The 11,976-nt window shown below is 34.2% G+C and overlaps 1 long non-coding RNA gene across 1 annotated transcript; it reads left to right on the top strand.

Annotated features, from left to right (window-relative positions):
* Window positions 1-4,247: 4,247 nt before the first annotated feature.
* LOC145586235 (uncharacterized) lies at window positions 4,248-6,658 on the top strand. The gene is made up of 3 exons (XR_014100837.1): window positions 4,248-4,440; window positions 6,105-6,261; window positions 6,329-6,658. It is a non-coding gene; the product is annotated as an uncharacterized LOC145586235 (long non-coding RNA).
* The last annotated feature ends 5,318 nt before the right edge of the window (window positions 6,659-11,976 follow it).

Below are 11,976 nucleotides of genomic sequence, written 5' to 3'. Positions count from 1 at the left end.
ATCTAATTTAAACTAGTCAAAATTGTTCAACCGATTATGTAATTTAGCGCAATTAAAATTTGAAGCTTCGACTAAATTAATTCCGCATCCATCCTAATTAATCCAATTAATTAATTAAGCTGGTAAACCCAAAATTTTGCTAAAGTAAAATTTTGCCCATGCCGCTCAAAACCGAGGCCTAGCCTCAAAATTTAATTAAAATAATTAAAACCGGAATAATTAATTACAATAATTAAAACGGAAAAAGAATACAAAATTGTATGGTCCAAAATGTCTAAGTGCCTAGCACCAACAATTCGAGTGCTCACTACTCGTACAACCAATTGATGCTCAATGAACGTGGGAAAGACTTATGATGCTGCATACGCGTAACACCGACCACATCAGCTACCTCTCACACACCAAATCGTGGCCCATGATGGCCATGTTGCGCGAGCTCATTGCACCACAAGAAATGTCTACGCACAATAACCCCTATCCCCACTGCTACAAAATTAGCGAAAGAGACCCGTCCAAACAGGCTAAAGAGACTGCCTTAGAGGCGGTCTCTAGCTAGGCGGTCTCTTTGGCAAAGAGACTACTTTATTTGGGGTGGTCTCTAGAATGAAAAAAATGAGACCGCTTATCTAGGATAGATAGTTTCAGTTTTTTGAAAACTGAGACCGCGTATCTAAGATAAGCAGCCTCTTTTTTCATAAAAATTGAGACCTCTTATTTAACTAAAAGGGTCACTTTAACCACGTTTTAAATAAAAACAATTTACTCGTATTTAATTCATCATTACGTACTACTTAATATATTTAATTATTTAATATTTTATTCTTACATTAATAAATATGAAGTACAAAATAATTCTTAAATTTTATATACCACAAAATTACAAACATAATACAAATAATGAAAAAAAAATCGAATACAAGTCTCCAAAAAAAAAAAACAAATACAAAAATACTTTGTAAATGATAACTTTACCTCTTCAAGCTTCAAAGATCTTCAACTACGAACTTCTTCACGTCAAACTTGTAGATCTTTACCTACAACCTCAAATACAAACAAGAAAAATCAGGAAAAAAAAAATTAGAAATTTAGCTCTTAAAAAATAAATCAAAAATATTATAACAGAATTATATATATATATTAAAAAAGAAAAAAAAAACAAGAATTTCACAAAAAGACAACAAAGTAAAAAAAAAAAAAGAAATTAAACTATATAAAAAAATCGAAAAAAGAGTTCTAAAATACTAATGAAATACGAGATCTAAAATAAAGTTTGTTTTAAATTATGATTAAAAACAATATCCAAGCGAAGAATCCCCACTTGATACTCGCAACTATTATTAGAAAGAAATTAATGATAAGACTAAAAACGAAATCCAATTATCAACTAATGAAGTAAAATCTAGAAGCATCATGTAAACAAATATCATAATAAAATTTAAAATAAAAGGCGAAAAAACTGAGGAATAAAAAAGATGATATTTAATTGTTATAGTTAAAATAGCATGAAAAGTCAAGAACACTTCTCAACACGAAATATTAAAAAGAAAAAGATGAGGAACTAACCTTCTTTGTGGCCTTGCATGCTCGATCTAATCGAGAAATCGAAATGCCAATAGTAACAGAAGAGAGAACAAATTCAAACCGAATTACAGAAATTGAGTATTTCAACAAAATCACACCGAAGTGAATAGATAATTTTTTAACAAAACCAAATCGAGGAGCTTGAGTTTTTGAACAAAAATCAAACTGAGTTGAACATATTCAAACTAAATTAGCAGGTGGAGGAAATTAGCAGATGGAGGAAACTTAATTGGCAGATGGAGGAAACTAAATTAGAGAGAGGAAGAAGGAAGGAGAGAGAGAGGAAAAGAAAAAGAAGAAGGGAGGAAATTAGCAGATGGAGGCTCAGAATTAGAAGTGGGCGATTAGGGTTTCATTTATTTTTATTTTGTATATAAGGGAGACCTGTTAAGTGGTATAACGGGTCTCTCCCAGTAAATTACTTTTTTTTTTTTTTTAAAAAAAAAAAAAGAGAGACCGCTTTTCTTAAACAATGGGTCTCTAACTATTTTTATCGAAAAAAATACATTTAAAAAAAACGCAAGAGACCTATTATCTTAGATAACTGGTCTTTCGAATATTTTTTCCCTCAAATAAATGAAGTTTGAGACCTGTTTTTAACAATAAATGGTCTCTTGGATAAAAGAGACCCATTATAGATAACAGGTCTTTTATATTGGGTCTCTTTGGCCAATTTTGTAGTAGTGCCAGCACCATCATGCAAACATACAAAATATAACATGCCCCACACCACAAGGCTCGATCTCACGCAAGATAAGCCACGGGCAGTCGAGCCATGCACAGCAGCCCATATGGTGCGCACAACTCGAGGCTGCTGCTCGCGTCATGCTATTGCTGCTTGTTGGCTTGTGCACCGTGCTGCTAGCCGCGAGTAGAAACCACAAAAGGCTGCACCGCCTCGAGGCAGCCTAGCTCGCTAAGGGAGGCTTCGCCCTCAATTTCCGTGCCATATCCTTGGGTTTTTAACCCAAATTTTGCGTGAATAAATAATTAATTCCAAATTAATTTTAGAATTAATAAAATGAGCTAAAAATGAAAATTTATTACAAGTCCAACTTAAATAAAAAATCATCAAGGTGCACATAACCGAAATTATTTCCAAGAGCCATTCTTTAATTAAAAAAAATTGGTTTAACTTTGTGCAACAAAATGAACAAGGGTAATAAATCACTATTAATTTAATTAATTTTAATTAATCATGAAATTTTGACAGAAAAAGGGGAGTTGGAACACAAATATTCAAATAAAGATTCCAACTTTAACTTGTGAATCCTTGAAAAATTATATCTTCCAATATGAAGATAAATGAAATTTCTATCACAAGATTCAAACTTTATGATTCCAATCACCTTAATGCATGATTAAATCAAAAGTTCAACCAAAAATTCATGGAATATAGTAACTCAAAGTTTTAATCACTTAAAATAATTAAAAATTGAATCTTTAGTACTTAGAAACCTCAAAGAACAAATTTTTCACACTTAATGCAATGGAATTGCAATTATGTGAAAATATAAACCAATCTTTCAAGCACTGATTACTACCAAGTAATCATGCTGAAAGAGGTTCAAAATTGCAGAAAACCCTAAGGAAAGAACCACATACATAATCACCATAAATATTCCATCAAGATTCAAGGATAGAAAGACTTAAATTTTTTTCGTCAAAACAAAAAATCCGTCGAAAAAGGCATTTTTTGTCAGGTTTTGGCCAAAAATACAGTTCAAGAAGGGTAAAATCATTTCCTGAACACCTTTTCCACCAAAATTCACTGTTTTTGGGCGAAAATCTAGGTTCGGGGCCATAATCAGCTCTAAAACACTAGTACATAATTGAGTTTATGTAACACGTGTTTGTAACACTTATTAAAGTGCAAAATTAATAGATTTATAAGTAACACTTTGGTAACAATTTTGTAGATTTTAACACTTTTAAAATAAGTAACATTACAAAGTATCACTTTTCACATAGGTAACATTATAGAGTAACACTTTAAAATAGATAACATTTTATAGTAACACCTAAGAAGTGTTAACTTATTTTATAACATCCCTAACCTATAAAGCTCTAACATGGCATTACTCCTCTTCTCATCTGCTAATTGATTAACTAAAATTAGTTTTGTTCGCTAATAAGGACAACTATGTAGATTACCCTCGTTGCCTTTAGCCTTCTCTAAGGCTTTGTTCTTTTGAGTTACTCTGCTCTACTCTGCCTTGCTCTGCTCTACTGTGTTGAAATCTACTCTACTCTACTGAAAATCGCTCTGCTGATCTGCTCTGTTATGTTCTGTAGTGTTTGGAAGCCATGCTCTGCTCTTCTTTGCTCTGTTCTACTGAAATCTGCTCTGCCTAAAAGCTCAAAAAATTCGAGCCTAAGTTGTAAGTACTACAACTCTTTTTTTTCTCTTTTTTTTTATTTGAGGGGAAAAGTATTACAACTATACGAGTAATAAAATTCCTCAAAGTATTTTACTTTAAAAAAAGAAAAAAAAAACTCTACAAGTGACAAAATAAAAACTTGTTTCAAAAAAAAAAAAACAAAATAAAAACTTTACAGGTTTATATTGCTCGATTCTTTCTCCCACTTAGAAATGATGAACCCTAACATACCTCCAATTGATTGATCGAAACTCCCAAATTGATTGCTCGAATCTCCCAAATTGATTGCTCGAATCTCCCAAATTGATTGCTCGAATCTCCCAAATTGATTGCTCGAATCTTTTATTACTCGATTACTCATTTCTGCTTGATTCTCTTTCGCCTGAAGTGCTTCCAATTGATACGATAGAATTGCTGGATACAATTCTCTCTGCTGCTCAATTTTCGTTTGAGTAATCGCCCAAATCGAAAGTTTCAGGTATCAATTTTATTATTGTATGTTGTGTTTTTGATAGAAGTGGAGAAATTGTGTGATAATTTGTTGAGTTCATGCGATTTGAAAGTCACTTTCAGTTTTGCCATATCAATTTTGTAATTACTGATCGAATTTTCTCTTTTCGCTCGAATTTGCTGCAAGTTAGATATCGCTAATTTGTGATGTTTTTGTTAGATTCTTAATTATATGAGCTAATTTTGTTTATTGTCCTGATTTATGTTGAAATGCAGTTAATTGATTATTCCATTAAAATTTGAGTTAAATATTACTTTTTTTTTCCCGCTAATCCACAGTTTATAATTAACTTTGATGAATGATTATTGATATTTTTGAACTGATTTGCTTCTGTTTGATTGTCTGAATGGATGGTTGAAAAGGATGGAAGGATTGAGGGGGTTAAGAAGAGGGTTTTTGTTGCTAGGTTTTGACTTGTTCATGTGTATATTTCGATATTCATTCTACTAAAACTAATGGTATAAATATTTATGAACAATTGGATAGGACTTAATTGGCAGACTATGTATTGATCCCTTGCCTTTAAGACAATCATGTACGAAGTGCTGCGAGTATGATCAGATATGCCGCATTGTGACAATTAGGTAATCCATTAAGATGCAAACAGGTCTGAACACTCTAGTAAATTTCAAAGAACTAACCTCACTCCTATAATACATTTGGTATAGCTTAGAATTTCTCCAATTTTAGAGACCCGCCAAAACTCTACTTACCCATCCCAGTTTAAGCACTGATATAGTGACATATTAACTTGTAGATTGAAGTATACCCTGATAATTGCAAGCAAAAATCCTTTATGTATTCAGAGCCTTATATTATCTCCGGTATATGTTTGATAACAACTACTCTATAGTAGAAGCTACTAAAATTATCTGACACCAAAACCCATCAAAAAAATAACTTTTGGCAAGACTTATGCTTCCGTGGCTGGGACTACATCTTCATCAGTTGTGTCAAGAAAAACTGTTTCTTTTGCTGGTTCAGTGCCATCTCCCACTACAGCCGCCTCTGTTGAATGTAGTATTTTTTCTCTAAGCTTTGTTTTAAGCTCGTCTTTTTCTCTTACATTTTCGATGAGAAACTTTCTAACTGATCTTTCCCACGGAAATTATGGCAGTTGAATATCACCCTGATTATTTATTAGCTTGTTCTTGACACCCAAACTTATGAGCTCTGCATCCCTACGTATGCCCTTGCCATAGCCCTTGCCATAATCAATTTAAAATTCAGTAGTTCTAAAAGGGGGGTGCATGCTTGTTCTTTAGGATTTTCACAAGGACCTGACTCCCCACAATCTGCAGAATGAAATAGTACATATAGTTAAGGGGAGTCATACACTATTTCAAACGATATTTTTATTAGTTCTTAATGGTTACCCTACCCCTAATTCAATGATTCAATTACTTAAATGTTTCTGCATCCCCTAGCCAGATTCATTTTTCTAATAGCTTTGAAGATAGCTAGGGTAAAGAGTCTACTAAAATTTTTTTACAATAATTAAAAAGTAGTGAACTAGAATTAGCAATGTAAACTCTGATAACCAAGCTAATATTTCTAGGGGTCTGACACTCTAAAAATCTATTTGTGATCAATGATGTCCGTCAACTAACTGTCTTGTGTGTTCTTTGTAGGAATCAAGATCTAGATAGACATTATGAGAAAGCTAGACAAGCTAAGCAAGGATAGAACAAAATAGAATCAGAATGAGGGATTTGGGGGTTACGTTCATGTTTTATACACTGAAACAGTCGATGAAGGGATCAAAATAAACAAAAAAAAAGTAAGAAGGCGACTAAAGATTCCCACTGAAACAGTGGATGAAGGGATCGAAACAAACAAAAAAAAAAGTAAGAAGGTGACTAAAGATACTGACGAGTATACACCCGATGAAAAGGGAGAATTGAACCACTCAAGTGAAGAGGATTAAAATCAGATAAGGAAAAACAGTGTAAACTTAAGGTCTCGTTAAAAAAAGGTCGTTCTTCTTTTTTTTCTTTTCTTTTTTTTTTCTTTCTTTAATCCTGACATCTAAATTTTTTGAATCACAATTGTAAAAAAATCATGTAATACTTTCATTGTTTTTTAATGAATACTTTATAGCAAGAGATGACGCCATAAGAAGTGTGCATGCTTGCATATATGTATGTGGTCGATGTTTAGGGAGATACAGAAAAGAAGTTTTTTATCCCCAGGATTGAAAAGATTGGAGCTATCCGCTAAGCTTATTGTTACTGTTGTTGCAGTCTCTTATTGTTAGCGTTGTTTTTCTGCTGCTGTCACTTACGGTTACTGTTGTTTTGCAGCTGCTACTGTTGTTTTTGTTGTTGCTTCTGCTACTTTTTGGTGTTATTGCTGTTTTTTTGCTGCTACTGCTCTTTGTTGCTGACTCTTGCTGGTGTTGTTTCCTGCCACTGCTTCCTGCCACTTTTATTTGCTGCTACATGATGTCTGCTAGAAGCTCTGTTGCTGCTGCTGCAATTATTCTAGCATTTGTTTCTTTTAATTTTTTTTCACTTTTTTTAGATAGAGATCGAAGTTAATTTTCTTTTTGTTTTGATTATCATCTTGTTTGGCCAAACATTAAAATTGGTGTGTATGGATTTTTTTTTTGAAAGAATTATGAAATTATTTCAATTCAAATTATTATCTATCATATATGTTAGTTTCTCATTCTTTATTGTTAATTTTATTTTATATTTAATAATAATAATAATAATAATAATAATAATAATAATAATAATAATAATAATAATAATAATAAATGTTACCTATTAATGAATAAGTGATACATAATGTCGAATACAGTGCTTACTATATGTCAAAAGATGATCGAAAAATGTTACCTTATAATAAACAAAACTGTTACATTAGTTTAAAAAGTAATACATAATGTAGGATAAAGTGATACTATATGATTGAAAAATGTTACTAAAGATAGATAAGTGTTACGTAAGAAATAAAAAGTAACACTTTAAAAATGATACTAAAAATGTAAAAAGTGTTACATAAAGAGGGTTTATAGTATCACTATTGAAAGTGTTACCATATATTACTCAAAGTGTTACATAAGACCTTAGGTAACATGGGCGGAAGTATCACCCAATAAAGTGTTACATATTGTTTATAATAACACTTTTACCACTTTATGTAACACTTTTTGGGTGTTACTTGAAGTTAGTTTTGTACTAGCGAAACAAGCTTAAAACTAATAAACCGAGCTACTATCCTAATTAGCAACATACAACCAGAAAAATAAAGCCATAAATACACCTTGAAAATTATTATTATAAAAATAAATGAGCAAAGCTTCGATACTGGTGTTGGGTTTTCATGAGTCCGACTCATCACGGAATAAAACCCGAGACAAGATCAAACTCACAATTAATATAATCAAAAGACATGGTTAACATAATCAATAAGAATAAAGGAAAGATTTAATTACCTTTGACGCGTGCTTCGTTCGTACCCCGAGCTCTTACTTGAGAAAGCTTTAAGTCTCGCACGGGCAAAAACCTCCAACCGTATCTGACAAGGGAATAAACGCGTCGTCAATTGTCTATCCCTAGATCAAATACAATTTATACAACCTAAACATACCTAATACGAGTATAAGGCAAGCATAGGGGTCGAACCACAGAGAACGGATAAACACCACCAAATGTTATCGACAATTAAGCTAGTCCGGAATAGGGGATAAATAAACTAAAGTCTAAAATGTTAAAACAAGAAATAAAACATTAAGGCACCAAGGGAAATGGGTAGGTGAAGTTGACGCTTGACCATACAATAACAAAGTAGCATATCAATGGTAAACTAAACATGCATGAATATCGAAGTAAAGGGTCCAATCTAGCCGCCTTCCGGGGTCAATTGGCTTCTCCTAACATAGCCTCTATGTTTCCACATTAGAACCATATACTAGGAGGTACTATTAAATAACAATCAATAGTAATGAATCTCAACTAAGTCAACTTCCGTTACTTGTTAGTAAAGACTCATCTTTGATCAACTAACAATGTGCACTTGCAAGAAAGACCAAAGAATATCAAGCATGCAAAGACTTTAATCACCATTAACATAACCCCAACATTAAAAGCATGAACAATTAGCAACTACACCATCCCCACACCCTTGGCTAGATGACTACTCACAAATCATATTGAAAACAATATCAATCATCAAATCAATAAGCATCAACATGATTAATAAGCAAAGAAGAAAAATAAAAGCAAATAAGAAAAATCAAAAACAAAGGTAAAGAGAAAGAGTAAGAGATTGCTCATTAATTGAAGATGAAGGTCTATAAAGGATTGAACAAGCTCCTTCTTCAAAATCCAAGTTCATTAATGAAGAAAACCACACTTTCTCTCTCTACCAATGAAGACTAATCCTAACCTAACCTAAAACTAATTAGAGAGTAGAATAGATAGTTATTGAATGTATCCTTTTTTACCCCCAAAATTGGGTATTTATACTAACTTAATAAAACTAGGGAAAATAGAAAAAAGAAGGAAAATAAATAAAGAAAATAAAGGAAAATAAAAATAAGAAACTAAAATAAAAATAAAAATAAAAGAAAGAAAATAAGAAAAGAGAAAAGAAAACAAAGAAGTAAAAATAAAAGGAAAAAGAAAATGAAACAAAACAAATCCCCCACCCACAAAACAATCAGCTACCTATTTCCCCTTCTTCTTCGAAATTGGTTGCTTCAATATCAACACCACCGTTCATCAATAATCATCATTGAATCACCACCATCGACGGCTCAAAATCATCACCGACATCTTCATCAACCAGCAATCAATCAAGGCCGTTCAATTTTCATTAAAACTCGCATGAGAAGCTCGTGAAGTGGTTCGGTCGAACCACGGGTTGGTGCGGCCGAACTACGGGGTTGGTGCGGCCGAACTACGGGGTTGGTTCGGTCAAACCATGGGTATGTTCGACCACTCCTTTTCGAATAACAAAACCCCCAAAGTCTCTTACTCGACGTTCGGCCGAACACTCATTGGTTTGCTCGAACTTGATTAATTCGCTAATTGTTCTGATTTTTGGGTCGATTGGTTGCTTAATTGGTGCAGAAGATAGGAATGCGTGGCTTGTTTGGGCAATTGCGGGTTGGTGGTGGTTGATTGGTGGCAGCAGGGGAGTTGCGTTCAGGGGTGAAATTGGTGGTCAGGTGCGTGGGAGCTGGAGGTGGGGGGGAGCAACAGTGTTAGTGGTTTGGGTGGCTGCTGGTGTGTGTGGTGTTTGCGGTGGTAAGGCTGGACTGGTGGTGAGTGGTGTTGTGTGACTGGTTTGGGTGCTGTGAGGTGTAAATTGGTGGGCTGTTGTGTGGTGTAAATTGGTGAGCTGCTGTGTGCGTGAGGGTGGAAGGAGGAGGTGTGAGATGTTGTTGCAATTGGTGGTCAGGTGGTTGTTGGCTGGTGGTGAGTGGTGTGAGGGGTTGCAGCCTGGTTTGGGCTGTGGTGGTGTAGCAGGGAGCAGGGGAGTGAGGTGGTGGTGTGTGTGGTGTTTGCGGGGTTGCAGGGGAGTGAGGTGTTGTTGTTGTGGAGGATAAGATATGGTGGGGTGATGGATAAGAGGTGGGCAGCAGCCATCAAAGAAGAATTGCACACTTTCACTCGTCCCCGAACTCCGAACTCACTTGACATGAAACCCGGGACCCTAAACACAAAACCGAGGAGAAATCAAGACAAATAAAAAAGAAATAAATAAATTAGGAATAAAATAAAGTAAAATAGAAAAAGAGAAATAACACTAAACTAATACAAATTAAATAAAACTATACAAGTAAATAAAATCAAATAAATAACAAAATAAACTTAAAACTAATAAAAACTAAACAAAAACTATACAACCAAAGAAAGTGAAATAAAATAGACTCAAAACCAATTAAAATAAATAAAAGTAAATTAGAATACTTTCAAGGAAAAATAAAGAACGAAATATAACAAATCAAAAGCAAATAAAATACGAAAATAAACTAATTCTAATAAAAACTACGAAAAGAACTAAAACACGACAAAATTACCAAAATAAACAAGAAATGTTATTAAGAGAAAACAAGATAAAGAAAGGGAAAATATATAAGATAAAATAAACGCGAAAATGACTCTAAAAATACTTCCTAAGAGTGACATAAATGTCACTCATCAGTATCCTCCTGCAACTCGACCCCGAATAGGTCTATTGCTTAGTGGTTAGCTAAGCTCGACCAAATACTCGAGTAATTATATGTGTTTAAAGGTTTTCTCAATGGAGATGCCTTTTCAAACACTTTAATCAAGTGATTTTTCCAATACCCCAACTTGGGTATTTATAGGGAAAATCATAAGTGAAATCCTCTATCCATCAATGTGGGAAAGTTAGTAAAATCAATATTCTTTCTTTATTTTTAAATAAAAAATAAAATTAAATATCCAACAACCACTTAATAAACAAGTGATACATTCATGAGAAGAGTTAGGTAAGGACCACAAGGAAGGGAGGGGACCAAACTTGATCTCAAGGACCACCCTTATAAAAGGCCACCTACACAATCAAACAACTAATGAGAGGATGCCACGTGGCACCCTCATTAGGCACCAAAGCAACCGGGTGGGCTGCAGTCTCGGCCCGGCTAATTGTTGGCATTGGAGCGGCTTGCGGCTGCAGCCTCAACCCAACTAGCTGCTTGCGTTGGCGTGGCTTGCGGCTGCTGCCTCAGCCTAGCTGGCGCGGCTAGCACCATGCTATCCTTGGTGCACTAGCATGCACTAGCCAGCCTAGGCTCGTCTTTGTGCGCTTGCTAGCCACCTCGGCTATAACAAATGCCCTAGACTTTGGTTTGGACAGGGCAATCCAATCTTAGGGTATTTCGGTAAATTGTTGATTAATTAGTGATTTTATCGTCTCATCTTTTATTATTTCGACACTCGGTTTTGATGCTCCAAGCTCAAATTTTTGACGTCTAAATATTAATTACTCGAACAACTCATTAATTCCTTCTGAATTAATTCATCGTGTCAATTCGTTAGTTGCTTGGGTGTGACCCGAAGGGTTCAGTCAAGATTAAGCTGTAATATTTTAATATTACTGATCGGACGCGGCCTCCACCTAGGCATTCCGATCACTTGACCTCGCTGAATAATTAGCTTTCAAATAATTCCGAACCCTCTATCGGAATAATACACTTGTTTGAAGGACACTATTCCAATCAAAGTTTTTGTAAGATAAAATTTATAATTAAAAAAAAAAGGAAAAATGAAAACAAATAATCCCACCTTTGCATGGTCTGACAATAACAATCTCACCTCTTGATTATTATAAGGCAAATACACCTTTGTATGTCATCTTTTTCTAATGAACCTTGACCTGTTGGTGACCAATTTTTTTACGCCATACACAATGTGTCACATTTTAAAAGGTTCATTTAATTTTTTTAATAATAAGTAAAAAAAACCCACCAACATCCCACCGTGAAACCGTAGCCCATACCCTAGCCACCACTGAAAATCGTCC

The sequence above is a fragment of the Chenopodium album genome, chromosome 2, assembly GCF_948465745.1.
Source record: "Chenopodium album chromosome 2, dcCheAlbu1.1, whole genome shotgun sequence".
NCBI lineage: Eukaryota > Viridiplantae > Streptophyta > Magnoliopsida > Caryophyllales > Amaranthaceae > Chenopodium > Chenopodium album.
This window is presented reverse-complemented; position numbering and strand designations above follow the sequence as displayed.